Genomic DNA, 17,034 nt, shown 5'->3' with positions numbered 1-17,034 from the left:
GCCATCGGGAAAGTCCCTAAGGTGGGACAGGTAGCCAAAAGAAGGAGGACCAGACTGAAAAGCCCGGGAAGTGTTAACCAATCCTGAGCTTAGTTTCTGCAATATGTATGAGTTGATTATGTTCAAACTAGATAAAAGACGACTGAGCTATCCATTAAAGTTGAAGTTCACTGTTCACTCATATTGATGTGCTGGGTCTTCCTTCCGTCGGCAACATTACTCATTACTTGTTCATTCTTATATGAAAACCTGTGAAAGATGTATGCAAAGCATTTTTCATATGGGAAAACTGCTTTCTTTCAGAAGGATACTGTAACCAGTTGTATCAGCACAGTCTAGAAGCCTGCAGAACAGTGAATCCTGAAGGATTCACTCCAGGAAGACCAGATTGATCTCTCTAACCCTGGCTTCCCAGGATGAAAGAAAGTTAAAGGGCTGACACAAGGGCATTTGAAGGGAAAATAATGACCTCAGTTTATATTGTTTAACATTTTAATATAAGAAATGCTGTGGCTTTGGATGGTCAATTTGTATTTGAAAATAAGCAAGTACTTGCTGCAATGTTAAGTAATGGAAATGCAGCTCTTTTGATTGGTGGCTCTATACTGCTGAGTAGCAGTGTGCTTATTGTGCTGAATTACATATAACCTCAGAGCATACCTGAATCTGGAGCGATGTTCAAATGGCAGAGGCTTGCTTACCTGCTGCTTTCTGCCCTGCTTAAGCTTCTTTTTTTTTACTAATTAATTTAAAGATACATGACTTAGCCTTCAGGATGAGCTAGAAAATAAAATTGGTGACTCCACCTGATGCACTCAGCTTCCTGATGTATCTTCCCTAGGACATTCTCATTAACTTTTCAAAGTCTGTGCATTTGGTGGAAATCCTACAGACACTGTAAGAATGCCATAAATGATAGATGAAGTAAATAGCTCCTATCCCACAACTGCATAGAGAACAAGAGGGAAAAACTCATAGTGTGTTTGACAGTAATTTGTATTTTGAACAATGAGTAGCAGCAAGGATACCTATTTTGATAAAACCAAGAAAATTCACAGATCATTTCTTATGTCCTAAAATATTAGCTCTTCTGAGAAGAAGACACAGACAATATTTTGGAGTCCAGTCTTGAGTTTGCAGGCAGCCCACCTCTAGCCTTTTATTGCAAAAATGTTTACTGGATATTTACTTAGTGTGCATCCAACCATGTTTGCACTTGAGTGAAATTAAATGGAGCTGTGAGTAGCCCTAGAAGACCAAATGACTCTAGTCTTTCTAACAGCCAAAAAGTAATGAAGGACTCAATGAAAAGTAGTGGAGTAATAGTGAAATTCAAGAGAGAGTCTACATATCATGGAACTATTTATTTCTGTCTATTTTAATAGGCTACTAACACTTTAGCTGAAAGATGATCATCAGAATACTATGAATATTTTCAATGTTGAATAAAGCATCAAATAGCAGGAAAATAATCAGTATTACAATGATTTGCAAACTTCATTCTATTTTCTTTTAATATATAAAAAGCTGTAAAGGATTATTTTGTTATTGGTCTTGTGTTACACTAGTTTGTACCATTCAGATATATTCATCATGATTGTCATCACTTCTTTGCAGTGTAGCTATTTACACAGCTTTCAACATACCTGTGTTCCTTCCTGAGAGCAAAGTCCTATCTGTGAAGAATAAATACTGTCACAAAATCAAGAATAGATATTTTGGATACTTCTAAGTTGTGATAGATTTTATTGATCCCATTTTTGACCTCCACCTTGGCTGTGTACTTTGCCTCAAGAGAATAAATATAGTTTTATTTCCAGAAGTCTTTCTCCAAAGTGATTCTTTCTCACTTGAATTAATAAGATAAAAAGTGATTTGGGATTTCCTGTTCTTACATTTTTTGTTAGTCACCCTCTTAACTTCCATTGATTCTTCTTCAAAAAACAATTGTCCTAAAAGCACATCCTGTGTTATTATGGCTATGTGTAAACAACTGGCTTGTATTTCTTAGTATTGGAAAATAGAAAATGTTTAGTAATAACAAATATTTTCCTCATTAATAAAGAGAATTCATACCTCTATAGCTAAATTGCAAATTAGGAATGATTCTCTTTGTGGTATACAGCAGAAATCGTAACTTTTTTTTTTTTTTTTTTTTTTAGTATAAAAGTACATTTTGTAGTTTTATTTCTATTATACTTACAGATTATAAGTATTATAGAGTTTATAAGCATAAGTAAGAAGTGTGTTAGCAATTATGTAGCTTATTTAATGGAAGGAAAGAGGTTTTGTTACACAGAACTAACAACTGTCTGCATGGTTGTTTTTAATAAGTTGGTTATCCATATAAACGGAAAAAACTAAATGGATAGGGAATTTTGTTTTCCTCCCTGACATGTAATACTGTTTTTACATTGTTCCAGACATATTCAGTCTGTTAGAAAATAAGAATTTGGAAAAAATTCAATGTTAAGAAAAAAAAAGTCCACAAAACTCAATTTTCCTCTAGAAAATAATGTGAGCTAACATCATCTCAGGTACACGTCTGTTGGTTTATTTGGCAATATGTTTATAGTTAGGCTCTCAACAGCCTGTTTATAGAGAGCCTGTTTATAGTTAGGCTCTCAACAGCCTCAGTCTATGCCTCAGGCCCTGAACAGCCACTACAGAACTGTTCAGAAGCTTGACAGAACTCAGAAAGTTGCTCTACTCCTTTATGCTTCTTGGACAGAAACCAACAGAACAGCATGTGCCATGATGCTTCATTCAGCAAGACCTCCAGATAACGCCTCCACTTTCAGCTAAGACCAGTCTTCTTAAACCATGTGTACTTCCCTATTCTATCAAAATTAAAATGCATATCATAATATCCACCATGGTCATCCATGCTATTCTTTGCTTACACAGTAGGTAGTCTTAGCAGTCTTCCAGATTTCTCTCCAGTTATGGGTAACAAAGTTATGGGTCACAAAGCAGACCAGAAGGTATCTATAGAAGTATCAGTAGAAGATTTCTGTTCCCAAAGGAACAGAAAGTGTGCTTTTGCACACTTGCACAAAGTTCAAGAAGTAAGAAGTTAGAAGGGTTAAAGGCATGGTCCAGCTTTCATGCTTGCATAGAGGTGCTACCCAGGAGCTCCTACTGCAAATGTTCACTTGTTTAGAGTAGTTATAAAGTCAGTTCTTAAACTACCTGTCCAAAATTAAGAAAGTACTGTTTTGAAAATGAGGAAATAACATTTCCAAGTTCCTGCAGTATACCCAGAGGTATTTTAGGGACTGTGCTGCCATTGTCTATCCAAGTAGTTCTGGTTTGTGTGTCATGGTAAAGTATTGGAAAGTCTTGCAGCTTTGGACAGAATTCTGTGGATTCTCTCTGTGGCATCCTGTGCTGTATAAAGCTATTTTATAGGAAACTGGAAAGCTATACAAATACCAATTTAAAGAAAGCTGTCAAACTGACCATCCAAATTCAAAACAAACAAACAAACAAAAAATGAATAAACAGTGTCTAAAGGAGCTTGTTCCTCTCTGCTTTTCTCACTACTCTTTTTCTCACTATTTTCAATACTGTACCACATATACATAAAGCTTAAATATTCTGTAATTACTGCATGCCTGTCTGAAACACTAACAATGAACTTAGGTAAAAATGCCACCTTGAATCATGTTATGTGGTGTCATCCTACAGGTGCAGCACACTCTAGTGTGACATAAAACAGCTCAATGTACTCTACTACAAGCTAAATAAGGAAATAGAAATAAGCCATAATTTCATTCAATATGCCATTGTTGGGAAAGAAATTGCAGCAGAAGAAAAATATTTTTATTACTCTCTTTTTTGTAAAGAAAATTATTTTCATTTTCTCCCTCTTAGCATCTTTTTATTTTAAGGGATATACACAGTGATTTATTTATTTATTTATTTTTCTAGGAGATGGTAGAAGACTTCAAAATAAACTAAATGTAGAATGAAATTTAAGATAAATTCTTATCTATCAAGTCATGACTTCAGTGATGAGAAAAGCACGCGTTTGCACTGCACTGTGTCTGGTTTACCTGTTGCAAGAAATGTAACGGCACTACTGAGTATCCAAACACCAGAGCTCCAGATGGGTTCCTATGATCTTGCTACCGCCATGCCAGGGATCTTCTTGCCTATACACGTTACTGCTTGTGCAATACCTGCTCATTCAGTTTCTACAGCCATGAAGACCTCTCCAGAGAAGACGGTTCAATCCTTGAGAGGCCTTGTTTCAAGTGTCGTGCTATTTTGGTGGAAAAGTTAAGAGAATGAGAAGAGATAGCTAAGTGTGATAGAGTAATAGAATCAGAAATAATAAGCAAGACAAGGTTCAGAGTTTAAAATAGAAAAGAGAGCTACTGAGGTTAGGAAACTGATGTTTAAAAACATCAGTTTTTAAAGCTGGAAGGGAAGACAATAAATATCTCTTCAGGTGAGGAACCTTTTCTATAAGAGAACCTACTTTTTACTGTTATGGGGTCTTAGTACAGTTTCTAACTGGCAGTGTGCAGAAACTGCAGGTTCATAGTCTTTGCTTCATTAATTTTCATATTTCAGGAATCCATGTTTCAGATGGCTGAATTCTGGAAACTACTCTTCATCATGTCTTTGTTTGGTGTACTGAGCAGTAAGGTTTCTGCTGAAGCAGATATCTGCTGGAAATTAGAAAAACTCAAGGTTTGGCCATGACCTCAAGTGAACTAAATAAAGATTTTCAGATGGTCATGGGCAGTTATAAATTTTTTGATCAAGAAATGAAAAATATTTGTGATGTTTTTGAGAAGATACGCAGAAGTGTGGGATCTTTTGAACACTTCTGGAAATAATCTGTTGGCCATTCTTTGGGTGGATTTGCTTCCTTAAAAAATCATAGATCTTTAATTCTAACTTTCAGTGCATTTGTAAATGTTGAAAAAAAAAAAAAAAGTTTAGATGCCTTAGGTGAAATTTCATTTCATGTTGTAACATCTGAAACTAAGAAATTCAGAAGTGTCATTCGGACATCACTCTTTGTGTCACCTAATTTTCCATTATTTTGCAGAATCTAAGGAAGATTCTTTGCTCTGCTTTATGCATCAAGCTCAGAGTTCACTCAAAGTTTCTGTATATAGTCAAATCCCTCTAATGATTGCCTAGTGGTAGGAAAAAAAAAAAACAAACATTCACTAGAAATGTTTTCTCAGTAGAAAAACATTCTTCTGAGAATTTAACAGCTTAAGCTTGCTTTCCTCTTTTTAAAAGAAGTTTCTTAATTCTAGAGTACCTTGTACGTATTGTTTAGCATCAATGGACATTAAAGTATTCTTTCAATTCTCCAATGCGATAGTACTAGGTCAGTGACTTATTTCCTGCCAATCTGTACTGCTATTTTCAGCACAAATACCCTTGAACACAGTTTAAAACACATTAGACATTTGTTATCCCTCACATAATATGCATGAACATGATTAATCTGTATTTAATTGAGACTGAAAGAGAAACAAAAAGCAACAGAAAACACTCTGTTCATCCAGCAATTTATGTAAACCAGCATTATTTAAACTATAACACATCATCTAATTTATCGTTGACGTTGTAGAAAAGTGTATGTTTATACTTACCCACAGATATATTAGATATGTGCATCAGTCTGATGTACGACTCACAATGAGCTGTGAATCAATGCAGAAGTTCACTGAAATATGTGGAGATTAGCAGAAGGAAAGGAGCTAACCAAACGCTGCACATGATCAATTAGCATAATGCAAATTTTATATTTACAGTATGTATAAATTAGATGTCATCGAATGTATATTGAAACAAAACAAAACAAAAAAGTAAAAGATTCAATTGCAGCATCCTATTTCTAGCAGCAGGAACTTGATTTTAAAAACCCTGAGGGCCTCAATGTGAGAAAAGCTGACATTTTACATAGATCTAAAATGCTGTATACTTTTGCACTGTGGCAACTTACACTGGGGAGAGAGAGATCACACTAGAGGATGTCTATGTTAATGATTAGTCAGGTGTAAGAGATAATCTCCTGAGGGTCTCAGCAAGGAAAGCAGAGATCTCAGCTGATTAAAATGAATCAAGACTGTAAGAACAGATCTTAGCTAAGGTTACAGAATGTTACTAAAGCTAAAGTTACAGAATGCTTGAGATCTTTGATTTCAAGCATTACTAGATTGTGAGCAAATCTGTTCTGCACACCTATAGTGGCAGCAAAGCAGACCAAGCTGCTAGCATGAAAACTATTGGATAGCATAAGAGCCTGGACCTTTCCAAGATCTATACAGCCCTTACATGCTGGAGTATTTAAGTTCTCCCCATCATGTTTGACAAAAGCATCCATAATATGCCTAAAATGTTAAAGCCTCTCTGATGTGTGACATCCAAAAAAATAATTAATTTGAAGACACATCACTGAGAACCAGAAAACCGGTATTGCATTCTTTATATTTGTGATTTGTGATCAAATCACTCAAAATATGAAATCAGCGTGAGGGCAGAAACTTGCTTCAGCTGCTGCACAGATATATTTACATATATGGTGAACAATGAAACCAGTGTTTATGTTCTCCAGGCTCACAAGTGTAATTGTAATAATTTAATGGAAATTGCACGGACTCTCTTGCACAGCTATGGCTTGAACCTCATTTTAGAGCTCATCATCTCATCTACATATCTTTGCATTACAGGTCTGGAAATGATCCTTCTTACCTATTTCAAAACAGAGGACTTCAGGTTATTTTCTTCAAAATATCACTATTTTGAGATCTTTGGCAGACCCAGACTGGTAGTATAATCCCTGAATTTATTGCTTGGAATTGGGCGGCTACAAGCTAGAACTAATGGCACAGGACTGTCAAGCAATTGTTTTAAAGACTACAAAAGGAAAGAGCAATTTTGCATACAATGAATGTACTTCCTTTGTCATTTCTCCAGAAGTTTAAGTGCCTATTTGGAGAGATATAGCCAGCTCATGTGGTGTAATATATGCTCTGAGCACATTGCAATGAATTGTTAGGTCCTGATGGGAACTACCTGAGAAATTTTAATCTTCAGGCACTAACTGTAAAAGCTTGATGGTTTATGTTTTGAAGATATCCATAGCTAAATGCCATATCCAGCTACTCTATCTGTTCTTCCAAGAGAAGTGTTCTGATCTTCCCCCTGTTGTATGAAAGGCCTTTTGGCATTCATACCATCTAGTGTGATCAGCTCTTTATGTTGCTAAAATGGTTTTTCACATACACAAATGACACAATTTAAAGGCAAAATCTGTAGTTATTTAGCTCTTAAAGCAACATTTTCATGTCAGATTATCTCATGGGTTTGAATGTACCCATGGAGCAAAAAGTCTGTGTTGAAAAGGAAAAGCATCTCCCATAAAGCACAGATATGGCAAGCAGCCCTGATTGCACACATCCTCCACCAAAGGAAATTTATGTGGATGTGAGGGCTGTCCTTCTCTTAGATTGTCTTCATGGTCATTTAAGCATGGCAACTCACATGAACTAAAGAGGGTTAAACTGAGCTTTCTGTCTTTTGAACAGCAATTTTCTTCCATAGAGTGCTTAGAGAACTCCATGCTGTTTCTCACTGACAAGCCAGGCTCAGCCTTAAAGCCTTTTCCCATGCAAGGGGACCAGCACAGCTTTCCCTCTTAGTGCATTCTTCTTGTTGGCTCCAGCCAGGCAGCTTTCCCTGGCTTACCTTACTGCAGAGTGAGCTTACTCCCAGGACTCCTACCTTCCCTGGGTGCTGCCTCTGCCATAACATTTTCCAGTACCATCTGTTCCCCAGAGAAGGGTGTGAGACTTCCTGGCTAAGGTCTGTATTGCCTTTTATTCCTTGAGGTCTGCAATATATCCACAAGAGCAGAGAGCTGGGCTGAGAAATGTCCTTTGCAGTGTTGTTTTGACCATATATTCCTTATGAATTGATGATTCATGGGAGAAGATCATGATATATCATGTTAGGCCTGTTTGAGACTATAACATTCATTCACAGAGTTTTGGCATGTCATTTGCTCAGGGTTTGTAGCAGTTGCTTTAGAGGTTTGTCAGAGAGTAAAGACTGATATGAATAATATAATTTTCTGTAGTAATTGATTTTTATCAGAAAAAAAATCTTGTTGAAGGCTCTATTATTTTGTTCTGCCATTTTCTTTCTGTGCTTAGTGTTTTATCTGTAATTGTTACTACAGATCTTTTTTGGACTTGCCTCAAGGATAGTCCCACATATTTCTTTGGCAAAACCTTAAGAAAATTTTCATTGCTGCTTCTTTCATTCATTTCCAGCTGCTGAAGTTCACTAAAAACAGACACTCTATTGAATGTTTATGTGACATACAGAATACTAATGACTTACTGTTTAATACCAGCTAAGAGCAAATTAAAGCCAAACAATCTGATGATGAGGAAAGTATCTCTATCTGCATGGGGAGAAAATACAATGGAAAAATGAAATGCAACAAATGAATCTGGTTTATATTTTGGTACTGTGTGCAAATGTGTATAAGAACTTAATTCAATTACCATATGAACTGAGAAAATAATGTGAAGTAAATACTGTGTTTAAATTTAGCCTTTTTCAATTCATTTCATAAATTGCTCATGAGCTGCTTAAAAATATGCTTGTCACCATGTATTTATTATTCACCAAGTACATTTCAGCAAATAATTATATTTAAATCTCATAATGTGCTGCAGATAAACCTACCTATATTTGAAATGTCTGTACTCTTTTGAATTCAGTCATGGCAGGTATTTAATTGGCAACTGCTATAAATTAATGAAAATAAAGATTTTCTATAATTTCCATCTTGTTCTTCTGCTCCTTAAGCAGGAGCAGTACCTGACTTAGCATGAAGCGACAAAGCTATAGTGGCTTCAATTTTGACTTTCAAAAAGTTCCGGATGGCCAACACATAACAAAATGTACCTTATGTTGATGATCTATTTTGAATACTAAGTTGTATGCACATAGCCTGAGCTTCTGTGTGGATGCATCCTGCGCTGAGTGTTGAGAGGAAAACACTTAGCCAGGGTGACTCCAGTGATCCTGAGGAAAGCGAGGTGAGCCTGCTGTAAGGGTGCATCTCTGTCCCTCTTCAATGTGTAGGCAACACAGCCTATCCATTTTATGTGATCCCATTCACATGAGAGGAGTCTTTCATGCTGTATGCAATGAGTTGATCTTGTGTTATTTCCATAATGCAGAGAACTTTCATTGGCAGTTCTGTTAATGCACTCAGGCATATTTATCACACATACTGGAGGTGAAACTGTACCTTGGCTTCTAGTTTGGAAAGCCCTAAGCACTGGGTTATAAAAAGAGAAGAAAGCAGATCCTAATACTGGGGCAGTTTTTAGGCAACTGTGTATTTCAGCCCATGCAGAGTGGCACAGGTCTTCTGCAATGCATCACTGAGCTTCTAGAGCCCATCACTCTCAAGCCAGCATTTGACTCAATGTTAAATTCTCCATAAATAACTACCGAGTACACAGTAAGTTTCCTAGTCCTGAAAACTGTTCAGCTCCCACTGAGTTACATGATGAATTAACTCTGGAATTTGTGAAGGTCGTAGAAATTGCAAGGACGAGTCAAAATACTTTTCTAACAGGAGCTGACAGCTAGGACTGGGATGTGTTTCATGCAATGTTTTAAGTTTTCCAGGCTGCCAAGGAGACTTTCACAGAACATGTCTGATCATGTCTCTATCTAAGAATTTCTAAAGCCAATTTCCTGAGAAATGCATGAGAACTCTTTGTAAAAAAAAAAAAAAAAAAAAAAAAGTTACATATTAAACCATGTATTCTAACCTGAACACCTGTTTTGCTTATAATGCAAATTAAGTGGCTAAATCTCTTTGCTGTACTTTGAAAATATACCATTGGCATTAGTCTGATGCTGTTCTCTGCTTTCCACTGTAGATGAGTGACCTTAGAAAGAAAAGATCAGAACATTTTTAATCCAAGTATTTATTGAATTAGCAACAGGAGAAAATATTCTGTTGCTTTCAACGTTCATGTTACAAGGTTTGCCATGATCACAGTGCTCCAACTGTGCAGATAGAAAGGATTTGTGTTGCATGGGTAATAGGAATTTTACAGCATGATTAAAGTAGTTATGTATTTTACAGTTCTAGAAGGATTTTTTAGGCATATATTAATATATATTTGTAGTACTGAGACATGCTGAGAATGTTTAGGGTATTTTTTACATTTTCAATTTACAATTCATTGTAGCTTGACTTTTTTATTTATTTCTTTTTCTTCTATTTATTTATTTTATTTTTCTTCCCCTGCAAACATTTGCAGTTTTTGAGTCACAAGCAGTCTGTATTGCCTGGAAATGCCATACCACCAGGCATATCCATGTGTCCAGAGATTTCAACAGTGGTCTTTCCAGTAGTTATATGGAGAGAGTATCTAGACTTGTAGCTAGGAAATTGTTTACTGATGCTCTGCAGTGTGTTCCCTATATCATCTTCTATGGGCATTCGGTTCAACACAGTACAGAAAATGATGTTTTTCCTGTGAGACTGCTGCCTCAGCTACACCAAAATATTCTTCTCTGGGAAATTTGCTAGTTCATTCCTCAAAACTATACCCAGATGTCAGTGTTCTGGCAAAGACATTCCTCTGTCTTGAGTCAACTTACTCTGCTAAGAAGAACCGTATTGGTCCTTTCTGAAAGCAGCCACTCCAGTTTCTTAGGGCAGATATATCAAACATTATCAAATATGCTGAATGCTAATTTTCTAAATTATCCTTTGCAGTTTTTCATTCCTTGGCTATTTCAATAGAAAAAAAAAATATTAAAGTTACCTCTCTGTAGAAAAAATACTGATGAAAACCCAACAGATTTTTCAGTCTGGGAATTTCTTAATATTACCATTTTTTCCACTCAACAGATTTTTAACTAATCATTTAGACTACCATTTCACTAAGAATACAAAATTTCTTGAGCTTCAAATGGGACTGTAACTCAGTTTCCCTGTTCTTAAATGCAAATGAAACAGGATCACCAGGTGAAAGTGTCTTATGCTTTTTGCTTATACTTGCTTAAAATTAGCCCATAACCTGCTGTTTCAAATATCCCCAGTGTAGGAATATGTGGATGACATCAGTCAGAGTAAGAACTGGCCTAATGTTCACTGAAAAGCTAAACATATTTTTTGTGTATTTTTTGAAACATTTGTACAGTTATTCATTATTTTTTTATTATTATTATCTTGCCCTGCTTGTCTCCAGACTTGACTGGGAGCAGATGTGGAAAAAAATGTATAATCTTGGAAAATGTTACAGCCTACCAGGAATAAATAAAAATAAAAATAAATAATAATAAACTTACCAGAATTTTTTATCTTAATTTTATTGATGTCAGTAATTCAAAAAGTTATAAAGTAATTCAGAAAGTTATAAAATAACTTTCCTCAGTGCTTTCTGCACTCTCTGGAATCAGCCTACTCTTTGTCAAACAAATTCAACACTGCTCTTCAGGCTTTGCGTGTGTCTTCTGTTTTACCTTTATCATTCACAGACAGCCCTTGTGCTCATTTGCTTCCTTCTGCTTTTCCATTTCAGCACCCCCACTGGCCCACAGCATTTGAGAGCCTCTCTTGTGAAAAGCTAGTGGGGGCCAGCAACACTGAGATGAAAGATAAAATTATTTTCAAATCATAAGCTCCGATAGCCTCTAATAAGATTCATTATTATACTTCACCTTAACCCATATAATTTCCTGTAATAATCACATAAGAACTGCTTATCTAACACATTATTTAAGAAAAATAAAACTAGGGAATTCAGCATTTGAAAAAATACAGTTATAGAACAGAACCAAGAGAGAGAGACTCATAGGGTGAAAGCTCTTTGCTAAGGATTAAACCTGTAATATGTCAGCAGTAGATATCAGTGCTATAATTACAGATGATATTAGTAAAACAATTAAGTATTTTAAGTCACAGAAACCTTTCAAGAAATTACTAGTAAACTAAAAAGCAGGCCAAAGGTCATCTCATTTAATTGTCAATTTTTTTTCACAATCGATTTCTAAAATGTCTCAGGAAGAGAGATATAAGTGAACCCTGAAATCTCTCCTCTGTACTGCAGGTCTTGGTTGCATGCTATGGATAAGATAAAAAATCCAGCCTTCTGTGTGAGCAGGAAACTTGTCCCAGCTGAGAACTAGCAACTTTAACAATATTTAGAGTTAAATGTTCTCTTAAAATGCTTAAGTTTTTCAAACTTGGACATCCATCTCTAGATCCAGCTGTTTTCATTTGGAACCTGAATTAACCTTATGAACATGTAAGCTTGTGAACACTAGCTGCATCTCTACCTTTAATCCCATAGCTGCTCCAGTCCTGCAGAAAGCAAACTCACTTGAAAATGGAACAGGACTTAAAATGGAGCATTTCAAAAAGGATCGCTTCCCAGACAGTCTTGTGTCAATACTGTATTGCTTGATGAGAAGTGTTATAGCCAATAGTTGCGTATGCCCAGTGAAAAAAGGAAGACTTGATTCTTTAATAGGTGTATTAGCATGTATGCACAGGTTTCTTTATAGCATAGAAGAGAAGACGATCCCATCCTTCAGAAACTGTAGCTCAATGTGTACTGTTTTTTTGTTTTGTTTTTTTTTTTTTTTTGCTTTCTCTTTGAGTTTTGCATACCTGTGGTCATGCACCTCAGCTCAAACATTTCTAGTATTTTCAGCTTCTCTGATGAAGGTAGGACTTCCCACTTCATAGTAATGTAGACAGTTCACAGATAAGCATTTCCTCAGAAACTGACACTTGGTAAATGTGAGGGACAGGAAAAGAAGGGAACTTTTATGTTAGCATCGATTAAAGAGATTTTATATGATCTGGTATGATTGAAAGCAAAGAATTTCTACTACTACGGTAACAAAAAAAAAAAAAAAATGGAATGATTTCCTACATGTACATCCTCCCTTTTCTGATTTACATGTGGAATTCTTTGTCGGGGTAAAAGTTTCTATTAAACGCAGTTGTAGTTCCTTAAGAAAACACACCCTCATCCCACAAACATGCATACACATAACTATTTCTATTAAATTCTGTAGAATTTCTCACTAGGGTTTTGCAGAACGTAGTTGCTCCATAAATTACTTGCAAAAACAAGAAAGTAAAATATAATTCAATAATTTTTGTTCATACATTGCTTTATATCGAAATAGTTCACAGCTGTCTGAGACTAACTGGTTCAATTCATTCACAGTGATTTATTTATTAATGTTGTTGATTTGCACAACAAAAACTGCTTGGAGTACACTGAACTGTTATATAGAAAGTTGATAAATATATTTAATTTATTGATTTGCAAATGGCAAATTTATTTCATCTAAAAAGTTTATCAGTTTATAAGAATGAAATATTGATTTTTGTGTGCAGTATAAGTTTTAGATGTGCACTTAAGTAGACACAACAGAACTGCTTACATTGCTTTGTGAAAGTCTATCTAGCTTATTGTCCTTATTGTTATTTTGAGGGGTTCATGGATAGGTTATAAAAATGAATTTTTCCAGATTCTTCTTCTAAGACAGTCATGTATCTACTTTTTGACTTCTCAGTCAAAAGCACTTTTAAACGGATTCACAAAACACTTTTAATCAGTAGATCTTTAGAATAAATACTCATTACCATAACTGTAGATTTATTTCTGCCTATAATTTCTGCAATTGGCTATTTACATATATGTTCTGTGTTTTCTGGTAAAGAAAGCAATGTGTTTATTGAATGATAATGAGAAGTATTGTAAAACTCCTACACATGTATAGATGAATTGAATGGTGAGTTAAGGCTGAGACTGATGGTGCTGCAGACAGAGAGAGAATTTGTCCTGAAATGTTCATGAGTTAATTCCTCTTAGCCCTGGGGCTGAGAAACCTTCAAGCACATCACATCAGTGTTCCCCAGTCTCAACAAGTCAGTTCAATGACTTGCAGATTCCCTGTTATCCCCTCACACATTATTTGTGTCATTGTACTGAGTTTCTAGTAAGAGCAATGTTAGGAGCTGCACTTATTCTTTATGTCTACATAGAGTTTATATTAAGATGCCTGTATTTACATAATAAGGCTAATCACTGAAGTGAAAGACTTCCCACCAGAGTGAAGGAATGATTTTGCTGATATTGCATGGGCACACAGGTTTTCAAACATCATCTATGAAGAAAATAGGTCTAGTAATTTTACAGACTCCCTTCTTGTGCTGCTCTTCTCCTTTCTTCCCCCACTGTATCTCAATCCTATTCCCTTCTACAGCTCTGCTGATGTAATTGATCATGGGACTAAACAGTGAATTGTAACACTGTAGGGACTCCATCTCAGCCAGACCCAGTACAATAGAGTCTCTAAATACCTGCTTTATTTAGTTTTCCATTATTAAGTCAAATAAAAAGCATATATGTTTTCTCCATAAAGACTCTCCATCAAGTAATAAGATACATTTCAGTTCTGGAAAACATTAATTTTTGATTTTCAATGAAGTAACTGTCCCAAATGTAGGTTTGGCCTGAATAGATGAATCATGGTATAGACATACACATAAAAACAGGTTAGGCTCAAACTATTAAGTTGATCAGGAATTCAAGGTTTAACAAAGGGCGACATTTACTTGCCCAGATTATGTATGTAAGATTTCCAGAATAAAATGAGCTTTACTTGATGAAGAACATGCTCACGTGAGTGACAGTGTATGCTTATTTGAATGAGCATGCACATTGCCATTTGGGAAAAGTAGCTAGCTTGACCACAAATAAGAAGGTGTGAATAACTTTGTTTCTTCACATATCATATCATACTCAAAAGCAGTATCACATTTTATTTTTTTTATTTTTTTTCAGCAACAGGCAGATGAGATCAGATCTCAACAGGAAACCTAAACCTATTGTAACAATTAATGCTGTTAATGTTGATTTGCTGAGATTTCAAGATTTTATTGAATGTCTGAGTCATCAGGTGGGACTGCATCACAGATTAATTTTGTCCCAGATATTAGCTAAGTTATTTCTAGCTATGCTAATAGACCTGAAGGAATATGACATCTGCCACACAACAATCAAAACACAGAGTTTTATCTATTGTGTATACCCATGCAAACTCATGCTATTCCATTACCTCAACCTTTACACTTATCTGGAGACATGAAACTTCTGAAACTATCTACTGATGACTATATAGAGTCTTAAAATTATTACTAGTAAAACAACAGCAGCTGGGAGGCTCCAAAGCTAGTAACTATATAAGAAGACCGAAATTCTTCCATCACAGAGCTTATAGTATAAATAAAAGATAGAAGAAAAAATATACAATAAACAAACTGGAAGAATACAAGGTAAAATGGAAATCATAGACTAAAGAGAAGATAGTTATCATAACAAAGATAAGTTTTAAAGAATGTTTAAAAATTGAATAAAGAATAGAGTGTCTTCTGGGATGCTACTGTTAGCTTCTTTACCAAAGGACCTTCTACACAAGCAATAAGAATCATAACTCAAATGCATTATGTGGGGAACCTGACAAGTGAGTTTTGAGTGTAATTCTAAACTGATTAGTGTATAAAAATATCCAGGGAGATGTTCCTTTAAAAGTGCTTGTAAAAAAACACATAGATAAAATCATTTTTTAAAGGAATATTTATTTTCAGTTCAATTTAAACAACTGACTTTTGTAACACATACTAAAATCTTTAGGAAACATTCTAAGAAATTCAGAATTATAGCCACAGGGATAAATTAAATGCATTTCAATTTTGCAGATTAAAATACAGAATATGTTTGCATCATTCTGCATTTTATTATGTTGCTGCCTTTTGGTATGCTTTACATTAAAAATACATGACTGACACTCTTTATACCAGTAAGCCATTTTATTGGAAAAAAAAAAATATTATTGCATTAAACTACATTCCCAGGAATTATTTGAATAACCTAAAAAAAAAGCCGCATTGCATGTACAATAGTGCAATTCACTTAGCTACTGTATAATATAAAACACTTTATACAGAGAATACAAAACAAAATTACTAGTTTACATATTATACTAGCCAGAGTATTATCCAGTTTTAAATATAAACTTAACACTTTTAAAATCAATCTGGTCAAATGACATTTTAATGCAAATTTGAGCAACAAATATACATATTAAATGTATTCCAGAAGTGCCTCAGTTATGGGAAAAAAAGAAAAAATAAAAGAAAAAAAAAAGAAAAAAAACCTGTCATCATTGTGGAACTCAAGAAACATTAGTTATTGGAATTTTACAGTATGGATGACCTATTTTCTTGGATTATGGATGAAGAATATACAATCAAGCTAAAACAGTTATTTAACTTTGAGTGTATATATCTTTACCACAAGGATTCTGTAACTCTTTTAAAAGTTAGTATAACTAAAATCAGAATTGTATCATGGCTCCATCCATCAGGCTCAATTACGCTTTTAATAATAAACATGATGCATGTTTAAAGAATATTACTGATGAAAAATAAAATGTCAGCAAGTAGAGCAAATACATCATCTCAGCTGTGCTGATAATTTTATTACATTTCTCCAAGAAAATCCCTTCTGTGTATTAAGAAATCTATTGGACATTCTCTTCATTGATAGTCAATGACTGCTGTTTTACTATTGAGTTGTTTCAGTCACTTCTTAATCTCTCTTTTTTTTTTTTTCCCCTCTACACCTATCAAAATCCTAATTCCTATTGTTCCATGAATTAAATTCAATTTTTATTGTCTATTCATTTGCCTTACCAGATCATCCTTGCTGGTATACATAATGATGAGTAGATATCCTATGATTTGTTTCTGTCCTAGAATCCCATTGTATTTTACATACATTAAGGGTAATGTGTATGCTTCCCATAAATGATCTACTTATTAGGATGTTGTTAAGTTTCATTTGATGAGCTTTTTGCTGTAGGAATTTCTACAATAGTAATGTTATCTGCAAGAAAAAATAATGAAAAATATGTATTAAATATGAGAACAGT

Source organism: Anas acuta, chromosome 2, assembly GCF_963932015.1.
Source record: "Anas acuta chromosome 2, bAnaAcu1.1, whole genome shotgun sequence".
NCBI classification, from domain to species: Eukaryota; Metazoa; Chordata; class Aves; order Anseriformes; family Anatidae; genus Anas; species Anas acuta.
This window is presented reverse-complemented; position numbering follows the sequence as displayed.